This window comes from Microcaecilia unicolor, chromosome 5 (genome assembly GCF_901765095.1).
Source record: "Microcaecilia unicolor chromosome 5, aMicUni1.1, whole genome shotgun sequence".
NCBI lineage: Eukaryota > Metazoa > Chordata > Amphibia > Gymnophiona > Siphonopidae > Microcaecilia > Microcaecilia unicolor.
The window spans coordinates 357907282-357928954 of record NC_044035.1 but is presented as its reverse complement, the minus strand read 5'-3'; positions in this window follow the sequence as shown (position 1 = coordinate 357928954).

Sequence of the window (21673 nt, the reverse complement as noted above, 5' to 3'; positions counted from 1 at the left end):
TTGTCAACATTGAACTTCATCTGCCACTTGCACGCCCATTCTCCCAGTCTCGCAAGGTCCTCCTGTAATCGTTCACATTCCTCCTGCGACTTGACGACCCTGAATAATTTTGTGTCATCGGCGAATTTAATTACCTCACTAGTTATTCCCATCTCTAGGTCATTTATAAATACATTAAAAAGCAACGGACCCAGCACAGACCCCTGCGGGACCCCACTAACTACCCTCCTCCACTGAGAATACTGGCCACGCAATCCTACTCTCTGCTTCCTATCTTTCAACCAGTTCTTAATCCATAATAATACCCTACCTCCGATTCCATGACTCTGCAATTTCTTCAGGAGTCTTTCGTGCGGCACTTTGTCAAACGCCTTCTGAAAATCCAGATATACAATATCAACCGGCTCCCCATTGTCCACATGTTTGCTTACCCCCTCAAAAAAATGCATTAGATTGGTGAGGCAAGACTTCCCTTCACTAAATCCGTGCTGACTTTGTCTCATCAGTCCATGTTTTTGTATATGCTCTGCAATTTTATTCTTAATAATAGCCTCCACCATCTTGCCCGGCACCGACGTCAGACTCACCGGTCTATAATTTCCCGGATCTCCTCTGGAACCCTTCTTAAAAATCGGAGTAACATTGGCTACCCTCCAGTCTTCCGGTACTACACTCGATTTTAGGGACAGATTGCATATTTCTAACAGTAGCTCCGCAAGTTCATTTTTTAGTTCTATTAATACTCTGGGATGAATACCATCAGGTCCCGGTGATTTACTACTCTTCAGCTTGCTGAACTGACCCATTACATCCTCCAAGGTTACAGAGAATTTGTTTAGTTTCTCCGACTCCCCCGCTTCAAATATTCTTTCCGGCACCGGTGTCCCCCCAAATCCTCCTCGGTGAAGACCGAAGCAAAGAATTCATTTAATTTCTCCGCTACGGCTTTGTCCTCCTTGATCGCCCCTTTAACACCATTTTCGTCCAGCGGCCCAACCGACTCTTTGGCCGGTTTCCTGCTTTTAATGTATCTAAAAAAATTTTTACTATGTATTTTTGCTTCCAACGCTAATTTCTTCTCAAAGTCCTTTTTTGCCCTCCTTATCTCCGCTTTGCATTTGGCTTGGCATTCCTTATGATCTATCCTGTTACTTTCAGTTGGTTCTCTTCTCCACTTTCTGAAGGATTGTTTTTTGGCTCTAATGATTTCCTTTATCTTACTGTTTAGCCACGCCGGCTGACGTTTAGTCTTTTTTCCCTTTTTTCTAATACGTACAGTATTATTAAGCAGAAACATTACTAAAAATACAATGTTAGTGTGCTTTAATGGTAGGTGAAATTGATATGTGTATCTGATGAAAGAATTTGAAAGGTAATGTAGAAAACAGTGGTCTGTTTGTGATGTATTCTGTAGCCCACCCTCCAACGTCTATAGTTAGAAAGTATGCAGAAAAGACATTTTACAGGCCAAGAAACTCCAAGCATTGTGCAAATGAGAGTCACGCTATTTCTGTTATATTAAGTCATAACACACAAACCTTTTGTTTTTGCCTTGGAGAATGGTAACTGTAGAGAAAGGTGCAAATGGCTGGTAACATAACACCTGAGCCAGTTTTTCAGGCTCACTTGTGCCACCACTTCCCGAAGTGAAGCCATACAAAAAAGAACAGCACTTTTTATAATGATTGTAGGTATCAGGTTTTCAAAGCCGAACCTGGGTTCGTGAGCCCTTGGGCCACTGCCGAGGAGCAGCAGCGGCAGGCAAAACCACCCCACACCAGAGACAAGGCAGAACTCTGGTAGGGATAGCTAGACTTCACCTGCACTTGATCACCATTTCCCAGGGGTTGAGCCCCCAGGTGCAGGTGGCCAGCAGGACTTACCGGACAGGGCAGGAACTGGAAACCAACTAGGCTGAACAGGGTAGGACTAAGGGTCAGAGGGGAAAGGAAACTGGGCTAGGACTCATAGACAATACTACACTAGGCAGAAAATGGACAGGCTTAAGGGTCAGGACTGAAAGCTGCAAAGCAGCCACTAAGAAAGGAAACACAGACAGGTAAGAGAACTGAAAGCTGCCAGGCAGCCACTAAACAAGAAACACAGACAACCAGGAACTAGACAGAGAAATACAAACAAGAAACAAGACTGGGAAACAAGCAATACAGTACAAGATAAACTACACAAAGACTAGACTAGAATCAGGCAAGAATCTCGGACAATAAACTGGGCTAGGCAGAAGTGCACAGAGCACACCAGCATCCCAGGGACCTTAGGCAATGCAAAGGCAAACACAGAAGTTTCTAGGTGATTAATAAAACCCATCAGCACCTGAGGCTCAGCTGCAGCAATCTCAAGGCAACTATGGGTGCTGTTCAGGCACAAACAAGAAAGAGAAGTCTGGCAGCGTGAAGATCCGGACAGGTCTGAAGCCTGGAACGGGTAGGGACAGCGAGACAGTCTATGGCAGCCACCGGTTTTGGTCACCAGAGGGCAAGGGGAGCAGAAAGCATACTGAAGCATAGAAAGGCTCAACATACACAGGTGCAGCACAGTGGAGAAATCAGAGCCATGCTGGAAGCAGCCAGCACACAGAGACAGAGGCAGAGCTAACTCAGGCAACACACACAGGTGCAGTATAGTGAAGTAATTGGAGCCACGCTGGAAGCAGCCAGCACACAGGGACAGAACTAACTCAGAAAGGACAGACAGAAGCCAGCTCAGAAGCTGATCCCCAGAAATAAGGTAAGCCTGAGAGGGGTCACGACCACAGACGTGACAGTAGGTCAGACTTGCTGTTTCAAGCTTGTGTATATTATATAGCTGTGACTTTATAGGACTGAGCACTATTTTGTCCGTGTAGATGTCAGCTGAACTTGGCTACAATGCTTCAGTCATATCTCTGTGTGCTAGTTCTGGGGGTTACGTTGAGGACATACAGTGGGGGAAATAAGTATTTGATCCCTTGCTGATTTTGTAAGTTTGCCCACTGACAAAGACATGAGCAGCCCATAATTGAAGGGTAGGTTATTGGTAACAGTGAGAGATAGCACATCACAAATTAAATCCGGAAAATCACATTGTGGAAAGTATATGAATTTATTTGCATTCTGCAGAGGGAAATAAGTATTTAATCCCTCTGGCAAACAAGACCTAATACTTGGTGGCAAAACCCTTGTTGGCAAGCACAGCGGTCAGACGTCTTCTGTAGTTGATGATGAGGTTTGCACACATGTCAGGAGGAATTTTGGTCCACTCCTCTTTGCAGATCATCTCTAAATCATTAAGAGTTCTGGGCTGTCGCTTGGCAACTCGCAGCTTCAGCTCCCTCCATAAGTTTTCAATGGGATTAAGGTCTGGTGACTGGCTAGGCCACTCCATGACCCTAATGTGCTTCTTCCTGAGCCACTCCTTTGTTGCCTTGGCTGTATGTTTTGGGTCATTGTCGTGCTGGAAGACCCAGCCACGACCCATTTTTAAGGCCCTGGCGGAGGGAAGGAGGTTGTCACTCAGAATTGTACGGTACATGGCCCCATCCATTCTCCCATTGATGCGGTGAAGTAGTCCTGTGCCCTTAGCAGAGAAACACCCCCAAAACATAACATTTCCACCTCCATGCTTGACAGTGGGACGGTGTTCTTTGGGTCATAGGCAGCATTTCTCTTCCTCCAAACACAGCGAGTTGAGTTCATGCCAAAGAGCTCAATTTTTGTCTCATCTGACCACAGCACCTTCTTCCAATCACTCTCGGCATCATCCAGGTGTTCACTGGCAAACTTCAGACGGGCCGTCACATGTGCCTTCCGGAGCAGGGGGACCTTGCGGGCACTGCAGGATTGCAATCCGTTATGTCGTAATGTGTTACCAATGGTTTTCGTGGTGACAGTGGTCCCAGCTGCCTTGAGATCATTGACAAGTTCCCCCCTTGTAGTTGTAGGCTGATTTCTAACCTTCCTCATGATCAAGGATACCCCACGAGGTGAGATTTTGCGTGGAGCCCCAGATCTTTGTCGATTGACAGTCATTTTGTACTTCTTCCATTTTCTTACTATGGCACCAACAGTTGTCTCCTTCTCGCCCAGCGTCTTACTGATGGTTTTGTAGCCCATTCCAGCCTTGTGCAGGTGTATGATCTTGTCCCTGACATCCTTAGACAGCTCCTTGCTCTTGGCCATTTTGTAGAGGTTAGAGTCTGACTGATTCACTGAGTCTGTGGACAGGTGTCTTTCATACAGGTGACCATTGCCGACAGCTGTCTGTCATGCAGGTAACGAGTTGATTTGGAGCATCTACCTGGTCTGTAGGGGCCAGATCTCTTACTGGTTGGTGGGGGATCAAATACTTATTTCCCTCTGCAGAATGCAAATAAATTCATATACTTTCCACAATGTGATTTTCCGGATTTAATTTGTGATGTGCTATCTCTCACTGTTACCAATAACCTACCCTTCAATTATGGGCTGCTCATGTCTTTGTCAGTGGGCAAACTTACAAAATCAGCAAGGGATCAAATACTTATTTCCCCCACTGTAAATGCACCAGTATAAAAGGGAGAAGTTATGAAGGGAATTTGCTTGTCTTCGAGGAAACTTGCTGCTGGATTAGCTAAATAGGAAAATAGGACTAAAATTCCTTGTCACTTGCAGCAGATGAATCCAGGAACTAGTGGGTTAAGTCCGCCTACCAGCAGGTGGATATAGAAATAAACTAAAGGCAGTGATGCCAGACGACCAGCTCCTTCCTCAGTTAGTATGTCTCTAGCTCAGCAGGTGGTGGACGGCTTTTTCTTCAGCTCCTGGACCCAAGGACTCTGAAGGTGCTCCTGGGCCGGTGGCCAGTTTGAGCCAGGGGTTGCGGACTGGTGGTGTCCCCTTTGGCAGCATATGCAGGTGCTTGGTCCCTGCTGCACCTCAAATTCCCTCTGAACAGACTTTTGCTGTTCCTTTCCTTCCCTATTTGTTTCTGCCTCACTAAAAAAAAAAAGAGAGAGAACCATAGAATTTATTTAAAATTCCAGCTGAAACTAAACGCAGAAAAAACACAATCCTGCTTATAATCCAACGAGAAAAACGCCCAAGTTCCGACCTAAATCGGGAGATGGACGTTTATCTCACAAAAACGAATAAAGCGGTATAATCGAAAGCCGATTTTGGACGTTTTCAACTGCACTCCGTCGCGGATGCGGACAAAGTTGATGGGGGCGTGTCAGAGGTGTGGCGAAGGCGGAACTGGGGCGTGGTTATCTGCCGAACAGAGATGGGCGCATTTCACCGATAATGGGAAAAAAGTATGCGTTTTTAGCTAGAATTTAGGACACTTTTCCTGGACCCTGTTTTTTCACGAATAAGGCCCCAAAAAGTGCCCTAAATGACCAGATGACCACTGGAGGGAATCGGGGATGACCTCCCCTGACTTCCCCAGTGGTCACTAACCCCCTCCCACCACAAAAAATGAAGTTTCACAACTTTTTATTTTCACCCTCAAATGTCATACCCAGCTCCCTGACAGCAGTATGCAGGTCACTGGAGCAGTTGCTAGGGGGTGCAGTGGACTTCAGGCAGGTGGACCCAGGCCCATCCCCCCTACCTGTTACAATTGTGCTGCTTAATGCTTATTAGTCGTCCAACCCCCCCAAACCCACTGTACCCACATGTAGGTGCCCCCCTTCACCCCTTAGGGCTATAGTAATGGTGTAGACTTGTGGGCAGTGGGTTTTGAGGGGGATTTGGGGGGCTCAGCACACAAGGGAAGGGTGCTATGCACCTGGGAGCTCTTTTACCTTTTTTTTTTTTTTTTGTAAAAGTGCCCCCTAGGGTGCCCGGTTGGTGTCCTGGCATGTGAGGGGGACCAGTGCACTACGAATCCTGGCCCCTCCCACGAACAAATGCCTTGGATTTATTCGTTTTTGAGCTGGGCGCTTTCATTTTCCATTATCGCTGAAAAACAAAAATGCCCAGCTCACACATTGTTGAATAAAACATGGACGTCTATTTTTTTCAAAAATACGGTTCGGTCCGCCCCTTCACGGACCTGTTCTCGGAGATAAACGCCCATGGAGATAGACGTTTTTGTTCAATTATGCCCCTCAATGTCTTGTTCTCACCTCAAAACATAACACAAAAAACTTCTCCACCATCATCACACCAAACTGTTCTCTACCTGTCTCCCAAAACTTGAAGATTCTAGGAGTCACTATTGATCGAAACCTTACTCTCGACGACCACATGAAAAACACGACTAAAAAGATGTTCTACTCCATGTGGAAACTCAAGAGTAAAACCTTTCTTCCCGAGATACGTATTCCGTACCCTGATACAATCAATGGTAATAAGTCATAGTGATTACTGCAATGCTCTATACGCAGGCTGCAAAGAGGAGAACATCAAGAAACTCCAAACCGTCCAGAATACTGCAGCCAGACTCATATTTGGAAAACCTAAATATGAAAGTGCAAAGCCCTTAAGAAAGAAACTCCACTGGCTCCCACTTAAGGAATGTATTACATTTAAGATCTGCACACTGGTACACAAAATCATCCACGCAGACGCCCCAACTTACATGTTAAACCTTGTGGACCTACCTCCCAGAAACGCCACAAAATCATCCCGAAAATTTCTCGACCTGCACTTCCCCAGCTGCAAAGGACTAAAATACAAGCTGATGCATGATACCACCTTCTCGTACATGGGAACAAAGTTGTGGAACGCATTACCTAGAAACCTGAAAACAATCAACGAAACAACTATCTTTCGTAAATCCCTCAAGACATATCTCTTCAACAATGCATACAATGAAAACCTAGAACCTTACTAATCCACTGCTGAAAACCTACCGTTCACTATACCTAATAAATACCTCCCTTCTACTCTCTACTTCTTCCCTTAACTAATCTCTGTACAACAATAATTGTACCTGACATCCAAGAATAATTGTGTTAACAAAAATATGTAAGCCACTTTGAGCCTGCAAATAGGTGGGAAAAAGGTGGGATACAAATGCAATAAATAAATAAATAAAAGAGAAACAGGGAAGTGTGTTTTTGCTGAGAGCAGGTTTGTGTTACTGCTGTCAGAGTCCTGTTTTCTGTTGTCTGCTTGTCTGAGCTTGCCTCGAAGTGGAATCGGAGAGTATTTTTCTTCAGCTCAGCTGTCAGTTCCCGCGCTTTCCTGGTCCGGGGTAAATCCTGCTGGGTTCCTGTTTGGGGGCGGGCGATGGCAGCATAGGCGGTAAAACACTGTTCCTGATGCGGGAAACAGCGTTCTGCGGCGGGCCTTTGCAGCGCGGGGTACGCTGATTTTGCGGGACTCGACGGAGTGGTGCCCCCCCCCCGAGAGTGTGCTTTCCCACCTGGAGCCTGGCGATTCTCGTACCATTTTGCGATTGGTGGCGGAGTCAGCTCCGGTAGCGGTTTTGGGCAAAGCTTCTTCTCAGCTGGTAGGGGAGTCGGGGGGGGGGGGCTGTTAGGCACTGTGGGCGGTGGTGCAGGTGCCATGGCTGCGACCTCCGTTGCGGGGGAGGGATTTTCACCAGAGTTTATTTTGCTACTCCATCAGGCGTTTTTGTTGAAAGGGCCTTGCCCCCCCCCCCCCCCAATGCGGCTGCGACAGCTTCGGCCTTTGATCCTCTCAGGGGGTCTGGGGGTAACCAAGAGATTTTGGGTTTTTCCCCAGAGGATTTCTCCTCCCTTAAAAAGCCTAGGCTTTTTTGAGGGTCTGAGGAGGAGTCCTGCATACAGTCACCTGCAGCTCCCTCCGTGGTGGCTCTCTCGGAGCAGACGGGGGTAGAAGACGGTGTCCTCACTGACCAACTGGAGGACTCTTCCGCCGCGAGGATTTTCCATAAGGAGGAGCTGCCCTCCTTTATCTCTCAGGCGCTGGAAGCCTTGAATATAGAGGATCCTGAGGTTGCAGCTTCTCAGGCGGTCAACCCCAAGATGGCTAGTACCAGACGACCTTCTAAGGCCTTTCCGGTACATGAAGCTATTGAAGAGTTGATTTCGGCCCAGTGGACAGATTTGGATGGGGGGCTGAAAGTATCTGGTTTCAGCGGACTGTTTAGAGCAGTTTGCTCTACCTAGGATGGATTCCTTGGTGACGGCGGTCACTAAGACGACTACTCTTCCAGTGGAAGGTGGTGTGGCACTTAAGGATATGCAAGACAGACGGCTAGAGGCCTCTTTAAAACGTGCCTTTGAGGTGGCCGCTTTGACATTTCAAGCTTCTGTTTGTAGTTGTTATGCGGCTAGAGCATGTCTCAGTTGGCTACGTTCTGTCATGGATTTGTTTCTACCTAAAGTGGTTTTGGCTTTCCATGTCAATCAGGTGGTTTATCTTTCGTCTTTTCGAAGAGAGGATTATCCGGGGGAGTTTGCCTCGCTACGTTTCCTGGATGTGCGGAGAGCCTTGTTTCGGTATTTACAGATCTCTAACGAGTTTTGACGCTCGGCTCATCTCTTTGTGCTCTTGTCGGGATCGAAAAGAGGTGAGGCAGCTTCTAAGGCTTCCATTGCTCGCTGGATTAGGGAAGCCATTGGAGCGGCGTATCTGCTACAAGGGCGGGCATCTCCAGTGGCCCTGAAGGCACATTCTACTTGGGCACAGGCGGCTTCTTGGGCGGAGGCATCGGCCTTATCTCTGGAAGAGATTTGTCGGGCGGATACTTGGGTGTCCCGTCATACTTTTGCGAAGCATTACAGGCTAGACATATCTGCTTGGGAGGATGCGAGTTTTGGGGTGGGAGTGTTGGCGCGGGGAGCGTCGACTTCCCACCCTACTTAAGGAATGCTTTGGTACATCCCACTGGTTCCTGGATTCATCTGCTGCAAGTGACAAGGAAGGTAAAATTATGTCTTACCTGATAATTTTCTTTCCTTTAACGCAGCAGATGAATCCAGGGTCCCTCACTAGTTCAGCCGACGGTTTTTTCATTTTCCATGCAGTGTGGCTATTTTTTCCTTCTGGGTTCTCTTTTGCAGAGTTCAGACAGATATGGGAACATGGAAAGGATTCCGATTTCTGGATCAAGTTGCAGTTATTTCGAAGTTCTTATTTGGTTCTCTGTTTTTCATAGTAAGGATGGTTTCTGGTTGTTATTGGTTTCATAGTTTTGGCCTTGGCAAATGCTTACGAATGACATATTAACTGAGGAAGGAGCTGGCCGTCTGGCATCACTGCCTTTAGTTTGTTTATCTCTATCTCCACCTGCTGGTAGGCGGACTTAACCCACTAGTTCTTGGATTCATCTGCTGCGTTAAAGGAAAGAAAATTATCAGGTAAGACATAATTTTACCATTTTCGAAAGAGAAGGGCGCCCATCTTTCGACACAAATGGGCGTGTCCTCTGAGGGTCGCCCAAATCGGCATAATCAAAAGCCGATTTTGGGCGTCCCCAACTGCTTCCCATCGCGGTTATCCTCGCGTTTCTTCAGGAGGTTGTACAGAAATCATTCTCGTTGAGTTCTCTTAAGGTGCAGGTGGCAGCTCTGGCATGCTTTAGAGGCCAGCTTCAGGGGGCATCGATCGCCTCCCACCCGGATGTGGTTCATTTTTTGAGGGGCGTAAATCAGTTGCATCCTCTGCATGTGCCAGTTCTGCCATCCTGGAACCTTAATCTAGTTCTCAAAACACTTCAGTGTCCTCCTTTCGAACCCTTATCTGGGATTATGGTTACGGATCTTACCTTGAAGGCGATTTTCCTAGTAGCCATTACTTTGGCTCAGAGAATTTCAGAGTTGCAGGCTCTTTCTTGCAGAGACCCCTTCCTGCGTTTTACGAAGGCAGGGGTATCGATTAGGATAGTTCCTTTGTTTTTGCCCAAGGTGGTTTCTAGTTTCCATTTGGGGCAGTCTCTGCATTTGCCGACTTTTTCTTTGCTGCCTCGACGTGACGGGCTCTTCTCAGGTATTTGGAGGTGACGAATGAATTTCGTCTTTCTGACCATCTCTTCATCCTTTTTGGAGGCAGTAAGAAGGGTCATTTGGCTTCCAAGGCCACCATAGCCCATTGGGTGCGGGAGGCCATCACTTCAGCTATGCGGCATTGGGCAAGCAAGCCCCTGCGCAAATTCATGCTCATTCTACGCGAGCTCAGGCTTCCTCCTATGCAGAGTCCTGTTTGGTTTCTCTGGAAGATATCTGCAGAGCCGCTACATGGGCTTCGGTCCATACGTTCATTATCGGGTGGATGTGGCAGCTCGGCAGGATGCGGTGTTTGGCTCGTTGGTGATTTCTGCCAGGTTGGGGGTGTCCCACCCTACTTGAGGACTGCTTGGGTACATCCCACAAATCTCTGGATTGATCTGTGGGACGCTATGGAAGGAAAAATTAATTCTTACCTGATAATTTTCTTTCCATTAGTCCCAACAGATCAATCCAGAGGCCCCCCCCCCCCTGGATTTACTGTCTGCAGTTTTGTTTCGGTTGGTTAGTTTTTTCGGGTTTCGTTGTTTCTGAATGTTCCTTCGTTTGATTACATAATAAAAACAAATAAATTTGGAAGTGGTGGAAGTATGTTGGGCATTTGGTCTGACAATGTCAGGAGAGTTTTCTGTTGTTTCCATTCCACTGCTTTGGTATCGTTCATACTGAGGTTTACTTGGCTGCACAGGTCCACATATAGCAAACCTCGGAGGTTCTCTCTATCTCCACCTGCTGGTAGAGGGACACAACCCACAAGTCTTTGGATTGATGTGTTGGGACTAATGGAAAGAAAATTATCAGGTAAGTATTAATTTTTCCTTTACATGTCGGACAAGCTTGTAGAAGATTGTGTGTATTAACCTTTATGCACCATGTCCCTGGGAATGCATATATGTTCCCAGGGACATGGTGTGGGCAGTGCTGGAATGAAGCTGTGATGTGCGCATGTACTGCATAAAATATGAGCCTGCACTATCACCAGCGCAGGTCTTTCCTGCATGCTAAGGCCAGTTTTAGCTCTGCCAGGAAATGGCCAATTTTTCTATTTCGGCAATAATGGTCACATGCTAATTTTCCCATTAGTACATGAGCATGTACAGACACCTGTTTTGTAGGCGGTAAGAGCTCATGTGTTAACCACACACTAATCAGTTAGTGTGTGGCAATGTAGCTGTGCTGACTGATGAGCCAGAATATACACTCTCTGCCCCCAGACCCATCCCTAGCGCTAAAAAATAAACTATTTTGTAGTGTGTGGGTAATGTGCACACATACAAAAACTACTGCAGGACACCTGAGCGCACCCTGCGGCAGTGCATTTTAACCTGCGGTAAGCATGCTTAGTGAAAGAACCCCTTAGGTTGGGAGGGGCAATAAATGCCCATTTTGGGCCCGTGACTGGGTTTATAGAACACTGCCCTTCACCCTTATGAAAGATCCCTCTATAACTAACCTGGGCCACCTTAAGAGCACAGGTCCCGCTGCAGGAGGAAGTCAGCTGGGCGGGGCGTTGAAACTGGGGAGTTTAAAGGGAACTGCCAGGCAGGGGCAAGAGAGGCCCAGGGAAGGGAGAGGTGAAGCCCTAGTCTGTGCCTGTTGTACATATATTTAGCTGCTGTGATCGGCTGAGGTAAGCCCTTGCTGCTTACTGTTGAGCTTTGCAAGTTTGCTGGAGGTCTGGCTGGAGCCAAATCTGACAATAGAACTGAAAGGCTGTGTTTGGGGCGTGGCAATCCTGTAGCCGCAGACTGTTTGAAACTACTGCCAGAGGCAGCTTACTGCTGTTTGCCGAAACCACTGGGGTTTTCCCTTTCTGTGCCCCGGCCTCTGTGAAGAAACAGACCCAGGAATTTCTACTCTTGTAAATAAATATTTATTTTTGCATTCTACCTTTTGTCTGGCTGTATTTTGTTTCTCTGGCCACACCCAACCCCGCTGGAGGTGTCACAGGACCTGTTTTGTAAAGGCACATGGCTGTTTCTGAAGTTGTGGACATTGACACCTTGGAAGCAGGAGTAGATATTCATATGTAAATCACCATCCTGCCCATGCTGTGTACAGATCTGACCCTAAGCACACCCTCACCCACGACATGTAAAATTATGCATGTTGTAGTCATCATGCATACTTATAGATAGGGGGTGGTTTTATAATGCTCAGTTTGCATATATATACTTGCATAAGTGTGCAAAAAACCTTTATAACATTATTTCCATAGAGAGTATAATCACCCCAACACCCTTCTTCAGAGCAGGTGTAAATTTGTGCAAGAATATTTGTCTGCCACTGAGGGTCCTGGTATAAGCCTCCCTTGTAAAGGCATGTAGGCACCTTTTCTGCCATTATAAAATAGGCAACCTTTTGGACTTTTTACATAGATGCCCTCTTATAACGTTGGGTCTTATCTGTAGGAAGCAATACTGAATCCCATAAAATTGTGAGTCAGACCAGGACCTGCTTATCTATCTCTCTCCTTCTCTGCTCATATCCAGCAGATTGCCAAGACCTGTCGTTTCTTTCTTTACAACATCCGTAAAATCCGCCCCTTTCTTTCCGAGCACTCTACCAAAACCCTCATCCACACCCTTGTCACCTCTCGTTTAGACTACTGCAATCTGCTTCTTGCTGGCCTCCCACTTAGTCACCTCTCCCCTCTCCAGTCGGTTCAAAACTCTGCTGCCCGTCTCATCTTCCGCCAGGGTCGCTTTACTCATACTACCCCTCTCCTCAAGACCCTTCACTGGCTCCCTATCCGTTTTCGCATCCTGTTCAAACTTCTTCTACTAACCTATAAATGTACTCATTCTGCTGCTCCCCAGTATCTCTCCACACTCGTCCTTCCCTACACCCCTTCCCGTGCACTCCGCTCCATGGATAAATCCTTCTTACCTGTTCCCTTCTCCACTACTGCCAACTCCAGACTTCATGCCTTCTGTCTCGCTGCACCCTACGCCTGGAATAAACTTCCTGAGCCCCTACGTCTTGCCCCATCCTTGGCCACCTTTAAATCTAGACTGAAAGCCCACCTCTTTAACATTGCTTTTGACTCGTAACCACTTGTAACCACTCGCCTCCACCTACCCTCCTCTCTTCCTTCCCGTTCACATTAATTGATTTGATTTGCTTACTTTATTTATTTTTTGTCTATTAGATTGTAAGCTCTTTGAGCAGGGACTGTCTTTCTTCTATGTTTGTGCAGCGCTGCGTATGCCTTGTAGCGCTATAGAAATGCTAAATAGTAGTAGTAGTAGTAGTAGTAATGCAATGGTCTGAGCAGCAGGGGGCAGCAGAATGCTGTGTTCATGTCCTTCATAGTTCATCTCCATTGCACTTGAAAGAGAATAACGATTTTAGCATAATAGTAACAAAGTCGTTAACTCGTGAGAGGATTGTGAAAAATTACAGAAGGACCTTACGAGACTGGGAGACTGGGCGGCTAAATGGCAGATGACGTTTAATGTGAGCAAGTGCAAAGTGATGCATGTGGGGAAAAAAGAACCCGAATTATAGCTACGTCATGTAAGGTTCCACGTTAGGAGTTACGGACCAAGAAAGGGATCTGGATGTCATCATTGATAATACACTGAAACCTTCTGCTCAGTGTGCTGCTGCGGCTAGGAAAGCGAATAGAATGTTGGATATTATTAGGAAAGGTATGGAGAACAGATGTGAGGATGTTATAATGCCGTTGTATCGCTCCATGGTGCGACCGCACCTTGAGTATTGTGTTCAATTCTGGTCGCCGCATCTCAAGAAAGATATAGTAGAATTGGAAAAGGTGCAGCGAAGGGCGACAAAATGATAGCGGGAATGGGAAGACTTCCCTATGAAGAAAGACTAAGGATGCTAGGGCTTTTCAGCTTGGAGAAGAGACGGCTGAGGGGAGACATGATAGAGGTATATAAAATAATGAGTGGAGTGGAACAGGTGGATGTGAAGCGTCTGTTCACACTTTCCAAAAATACTAGGACTAGGGGGCATGCGATGAAACTACAGTGTAGTAAATTTAAAACAGATAGGAGAAAAATTTTCTTCACCCAATATGTAATTAAACTCTGGAATTCGTTGCCGGAGAACGTAGTGAAGGCGGTTAGCTTGGCAAAGTTTAAAAAGGGGTTGGACGGTTTCCTAAAGTACAAGTCCATAGACCGCTACTAAATGGACTTGGGAAAAATCCACAATTTCGGCAATAACTTGTATAAAATGTTTGTACGTTTGGGTAGCTTGCCAGGTGCCCTTGACCTGGATTGGCCGCTGTCGGGGACAGGATGCTGGGCTCGATGGAACTTTGGTCTTTTCCCAGTATGGCATTACTTATGTACTTATGAAGGCCCATTGTAGAGAGAACATAGGAATCGGAATTAATATGTCCAGGTTAGGATGTGTTACATTCCAGTATTAGAGCTTTTTTAAAAATACATGCAAAAATGGATGTTTTATGTTGTGGTTATGTGCAGCAGAGCATCTATTTTACAGCTGTCAACATGGAAAACAATAACAAGGGGAACATGGCAATTCACATGTATAAGTGCTCACATGCATGTAAATTTACTCATGTAAGTGCCATTTGAGAATCTCACACATGTAAATTCTCCTAATTAAAGTACAGAAGCTGCAGTCTTTCTGTACTTTCAATTTTGAGGTGGAAAATCAATGGGGGGGGGGGGGGTGTTAAGGAGGAGACCTCCCTTAACCTCTCCTGTAAAAGGCTGCCCAAGATGAACACTTTTAGAAAACCTATACATTCCCGCAAGCAGTTGGGGTTTTTTTCCAAACTTTTTATTGACAGTTTTGTAAATTTATAAACCAAAACATCCATGAAAATGGTACAAAAGCTGAAATACCAGATGGCATTAAATCACACAAGCAAAACAGAGGTAACGTCTACACAAATAAAGGTGAAAGATATAACATTCAGGAGTGGTCCCAGAGGACTGCAGATGTGGTCTCTCTCTACAAAAGTGGAAAAGGTTGGGAACTACTGGCCAGTAAGTCTGATTTCTGTGGTAAGTAAATTAATGGAAACACTTTAAAAACAGAGAATGGTAAAAGTTTTGGAATCCAATGAATTACAGAACCCAAAGCAAAATGGTTTCACTAGAGGCAGGTCTTGTCACACAAATCTGATTAATTTATTTGACTGGGTGACCAGAGAGTTGGCTCAAGGGAGAGCACTAGATGTAGTGTATTTAGATTATAGCAAAGCCTTTGACACGGTTCTGCATAGATGACCAATAAAGTGAGTGCTCTCAGTATGGGCCCTAAAGTGACTGGGTTAGGAACTGGTTGAGTGGAAGTGACAGAAGTTGATATTAAATGGAGCTCATTCTGAGGAAAAGGATGTTACCAGTGGTGTGCCTCAAGGTGCGGTTCTTAGGCTGGTTCTTTTTAACATTTTTGTAAGTGATATTGCTAAAGAGCTGTCTGCATATGATACCAAAATCTGCACTAGGGTAAACACCCCCTGAAGCTAGAGGAATGGTCAACAATTTGGTAACAGATTAACATAAGAACATAAGCATTGCCATACTGGGACAGACTGAAGGTCCATTAATCCCAGTATCCTATTTCTCAATAGTGGCCAATCCAGGTCACAAGTATGGTGAGCAGTGGGGTTCCTCAGGGGTCGGTGCTGGGGCCCATTTTGTTTAATATATTTGTGAGAGATATTGCTGAAAGGTTGGAAGGAAAGGTTTGCCTTTTTGCGGATGACACGAAGATAGCCAATAGAGTGGATACCCTGGAGGGAGTAGAAACGATAAGGGATCTCCAAAAGGTAGAAGAATGGTCAAGGGTATGGCAGTTAAAATTTAATCCAAAATAACAATGTCTGTGGTTATATAAGTATTGCCATACTGGGACAGACCAAAGGTCCATCAAGCCCAGCATCCAGTTTCCAAAAGTGGCCAATCCAGGTCATAAATACCTGGCAAGATCCACAAAATGTACAAAACATTTTATACTGCTTATCCCCGAAATAGTGGATTTTCCCCAAGTCCATTTAATAATGGTCTATGGACGTTCCCTTTAGGAAGCCATCCAAACCTTTTTAAAACTCCACTAAGCTAACCGCCTTTACCACAATCTCTGACAATGAATCCCAGAGTTTAATTACACGTTGAGTGAAGAAAAAGTTTCTCCGATTCGTTGTAAATTTACTACATTGTAGCTTCATCACATGCCCCCTAGTCCTAGAATTTTTGGAAAGTGTAAACAGACGCTTCACATCTACCCGTTCCACTCCACTCACTATTTTATAGACCTCTATCATATCTCCCCTCAGCCACCTTTTCTGCAAGCTGAAGAGCCCTAGCCACTTTAGCCTTTCCTCATAGGGAAGTCGTCCCTTCCCCTTTATCATTTTCGTCTCCCTTCTCTGTACCTTTTCTAATTCCACTATCTTTTTTGAGATGCAACGACCAGAATTGAACACAATATTCGAGGTGCGGTCACACCATGGAGCGATACAAAGGCATTATAACGTCCTCATTTTTGTTTTCTATTCCTTTCCTAATAATACCTAACATTCTATTTGCTTTCTTAGCCACAGCAGCACACTGAGCAGAAGGTTTCAACGACGACACCCAGATCCCCTTCTTGGTCTGTGACTCCTAACGTGGAACCTTGCATGACGTAGCTATAATTCAGGTTCCTGTTTCCCACATGCATCACTTTGCACTTGCTCACATTAAACGTCATCTGCCATTTAGACGCCCAGTCTCCCAGTCTTGTAAGGTCCTCTTGTAATTTTTCACAATCTTCCTGCGATTTAATGACTTTGAGTAACTTTGTGTCATCAGCAAATTTAATTACTAGTTACTCCCATCTCTAGGCCATTTATAAATATGTTAAAAAGCAGTGGTCTCAGCTCAGACCCCTGGGGAACCCCACTAACTACTCTTCTCCATTGAGAATACTGACCATTTAACCCTACTCTCTGTTTTCTATCTTTTAACCAGTTTTTAATCCACAGTAGAACACTACTTCCTATCCCATGACTCTCCAATTTCCTCTGGAGTCTATCATGAGGTACTTTGTCAAACGCCTTCTGAAAATCCAGATACACAATATCAACCGGCTCACCTTTATCACTTGTTCGTTCACCCCTTTAAAGAAACGTAGTAGATTGGTGAGTCAAGATTTCCCTTCACTGAATCCATGTTGACTTTTTTCACAATACTCCTCGGTTTCTAGATAAAATAAACCATATACTGCAAAGAAACCTATATGGTTTTTTAAATATATATTTATTTGGATAATTTAACTATTAATAATATAAATATTTTGAGTTGTGCTGAGTGTACAGCGCATTACAAATGACCAGAGTCAAGATTCAAGAGTAGTATTGCTTCTGTCAGACCATCATGGCATAAAAAGCCCTAACCAACCTCCCTTGCCAACAGTCTCCATTTTCACAGTTCTTTGAAAATTCAAAAATTAAAGCAAGAAAATATTATCACTTAGCTGTTCACGGTGATGGGCAAAATTGTGTCCTGTGAAGTTGTGTCCAAAATACTGACAGCTCTTATGGTCCAATCTGTAGTGTTGAAATTGTGTGAAATCAATGAAGAATTCCCATTTTCAAACAAAAAGGGTCTAAGTAATTCTCTTTGTCCTCGACATGAATCATGTTTCGCAAACTTTGCGTCTTCAGGAGGATGGTAACTAAAAAATAAAATTAACATCAAATAAACAAAAAAATAACAAAAAAACATCCTCCAAATATAAGTTTAGAATCCCAAGCACTTCCCAATCTCCATCAATACTTATATACTATCAAAACAACTTATGCTATGGTTATATATTACTTACTCCGGTGGCTTACGACCAAACTCCGTGATGTTGGAGATCCACTGGTGGAACACGCCAATGCATGCGCCCTAGTCTTTTTAAAGTGATTCAAGGCAGGAAAATGAAATTCAAATTTAAAGCAGCTTAGCCCATTCTATGTCTTTATTCAATCCGCCAGGGGTCACTGTTCCCCAACGAAAGGTGAATTGTTGTTCCTTTTTTATCAGAATCATGGAGACATCCCCCCCCCCCCCCATAAGGCAACTTCACCTGAGCGAAAAAAATATATTTTAATTCATGCTCCTGATGTCCCAGACTGTCCCAATGATCAACCAGAGGGGCATCCTTTTTATGTACTCGTATATTGCTGACATGCTCAGCGAGCCTGCATTTTACTTTCCTTTTTGTGTGGCCTATATACCACTTGTGACATGGGCACATCACTCCATAAACAACCTGGGCAGAATTGCAGTCAGTAGGTTGATTTAATTTAAAAGGTCGACCAGACTTAGGATTATAAACAACTGAAGTTTTCCATCCAAATCTGCAATATACACATTGTTGACAGGGTCAGTGACCTCCCTGGTCTGGACAACTGGCCAGTCTCCCATCTGTGGATCCCGCAAAAATATTCCCAAAATTTCGACCTTTTGTGTGGGTGAAACGGGGAATCTGATGAATAGAGAGCAGGGACCAGTGTTTAGCAATTATATTTTTGATAATCCCAGCTTTCCCTGAATAGAGGAGGATGCAGGTCAAACAATCCACTAGGGGTGGGAACTACTGCGGTAGCCTGGCAGTAGTTCCGATTTTGGCACATGACAATGAGGTGGTAGCTCTACTGTGGCATTGTGAAAGGGCCCCTTAATCTTCTCTATGGCCTTGTCTTCCTTGAGTGCCCTTTTTACCCCTCAGTCATCTAGCAATTCAGCTGATTCATTTACCAGCTTCTTCTAAAATATCAAAAATAAGTTTTTACTATGTGTTTTTGTCTCCAACTCAATCATCTTTTCAAAATCTCTCTTTGCCTTCCCTATCAGTGCTTTGCATTTGACGTATCCTGTGCTTGTAGATAGGACTTGTAGCTGTGATCTTAAAGATCGAGAAGGGTGGCAAAATCCAATGGAGCATAAATCTGGTAAAAACATACCGAACTTAACCTTTTTAAAATGTAGCATTACAACTTTAAAATACCTAACTTTGGAAACAACCTTCCGATTATTAATAACAAGCTCTGGAGGAAAATTCAGATTTATACATTGTCTGACCACTAATAACTCAGTTTTCTTTACAAGATGTGTGAATATACAGTTTACCTATAAAAAGTTCACAAATAATATTGCTACAAAAATTTTTTTATTCAAAATCAGAAAGAAAAAGCCTCAGAAAACAGTAACACGGTACTAAATACTTGATTTCTTTCAATCATTGGCTATAACACCTCCCATATCATAAAAATTGTTGAAGACAGAAATATGCAAAACAAATTGTTGAAGACAGAAATTATGGGAGGTGTTTTAGCCTTGGAAAAAAACTCAGAAAACAAAGGGGTTTTTTTTGGTAGAAATATCATTTGTGACGTTTTTATAGGTAGTTTTTTGCTTTGGTGAAACATCTCATCTCTTGTTTAATACTGAATATACAGTTTTACATGGTAGATTGGATTACACCATCAAGGTTTGTTTTTCAAGCTGTAAGAAACTATAAAATGAAAATATGATTTGGATATCTTACCTTAATCATATATGTCAAAGTCAATTCCTTTTTAGATATGTACAAAAGATTTTGAGAGGGTAAAGAAGGTGAAAAAGACAGAGCAAGAATAATTTCCATTTTCCATTTATTTGTTCTTATATCCCACATTTTCCAAATCAGGTTTGGTTCAATGTGGCTTACAGAGTAACGTAACAATACTGGAAACTGACATATTAAAAACAAAATTACATGGTTATGATGATTATAGTACACTGATGTCGAATATCGAGCAATCAAACAAATTCCCTGTTGAGTCCCTTTATATTTGTTTCAAACAGGGAGTTTGATGGAATTAATTTTTATTATCACGTTCTTGGGTAGTTTTAAGTTTCTTTTAGTCTTCTGATCACAAAGTTATTAACGCAGTCAGGTCTGATCCTGAAATATATCCCTCAGAGGATGACACCTGTTTTTCTTTCTGGTATGTTATGTATCTGTGGAGATTTATTCTTGATTTTTGCATAGTACTGAAAGCTGTACTGCTTATTTTTAAGATTCTTGAAGCCACTCCATTGGAAGTGAGAATGTTTGGAAATTAGCACATGGCATATGATCTGATTGGGTATGTGATGTCTTTTGTCATAAGATAGTCAAAATGACTGAATCAGCCCCTGTGAAAGGGAGGTATTTTGTCTACTCCCTTGGCTTCAGGGGGATTGCAGAGGTAATTGCCTAAAAAAGCTTGGAAAAATGTCTCACATATGGCTTATGGTTAGCTTTATTTGATATACTGCCTTTCACTGGAATATAACAAGACTGTTCACAATAAATTTAAAAACTCAGAAATAAGAAAGGAATGTAAGTCATAATAGGAAAGATAAAAATTATTAAAAAAAAAGAAAAAGAGACTGCAGCATCAAAAATCCACAGCAGAACAGAACCATTCTCGGGCAAGACAGGGTAATAAAAATCATGAGACAGTTAAGGGGCAAGTGATCAACAAATGTTTTGAAGATCATCACTATTGAGTTGGATGTTACAAACCTGTTGAACAGAGTGCAAGGGGAGGATGGTAAGAGTGAATGAGAGAGGAAACTTGAGATGGAGTGAAGAGATTTGTTGGGTAAGGATAAGGATCTTGAACTGGATATATGCTATCACTGGAAGTCAATGATATTGTATGAATCGAGGAGTGAGTCTATCAAACTGAGAAGCATGGGAGAAAATGCAGACTGCTGCGTTCTGAATGGTTTGTAGGCATCAAAACTGATAACGAGGAAGACCTGAAAGAATGTTGTTACAATAGGCCAATTTGAACATCAATAGTGCATATAATACATCCTTTTGGGAAGTAAAGTCTAAAAGTGAATGAAGGATTCTGAATTGTCTAAGCCATGAAAAAGCAGGATTTTAATAATGCAGAAGTATGATGATTAAAAAGAAAGCTTTTGATCAAGGATAACTCCAAGTTATCTAAAGTGAGAAACAAGAGAAATCGGAGCAAATGAGGGGGCTGGAAGATCTCCCATGATCCAGCAAGTGATAGATTTTGAGGGGTTGAGCAAAAGACGATTTTCACATAGCCATGAAGATACTTTCTGCAAGATTGAATTAAGGGCAGAAAGATCAGGAGAAAAAGGACTAGATTTGTGAAGAAGGAGGATAAAGATATTGAAGAGTAATGCAAGCATAGACCCCTGAGGGACACCACAGGGGAAAGGAAGAGTATCGGATGAAGCAAAATGGACTTTGTAACTGCGATGAGAGAGAAATTAAGTGAACCAGTTGAAGACCGTGTTGGAGATACAGTGGGGGAAATAAGTATTTGATCCCTTGCTGATTTTGTAAGTTTGCCCACTGACAAAGACATGAGCAGCCCATAATTGAAGGGTAGGTTATTGGTAACAGTGAGAGATAGCACATCACAAATTAAATCCGGAAAATCACATTGTGGAAAGTATATGAATTTATTTGCATTCTGCAGAGGGAAATAAGTATTTGATCCCCCACCAACCAGTAAGAGATCTGGCCCCTACAGACCAGGTAGATGCTCCAAATCAACTCGTTACCTGCATGACAGACAGCTGTCGGCAATGGTCACCTGTATGAAAGACACCTGTCCACAGACTCAGTGAATCAGTCAGACTCTAACCTCTACAAAATGGCCAAGAGCAAGGAGCTGTCTAAGGATGTCAGGGACAAGATCATACACCTGCACAAGGCTGGAATGGGCTACAAAACCATCAGTAAGACGCTGGGCGAGAAGGAGAC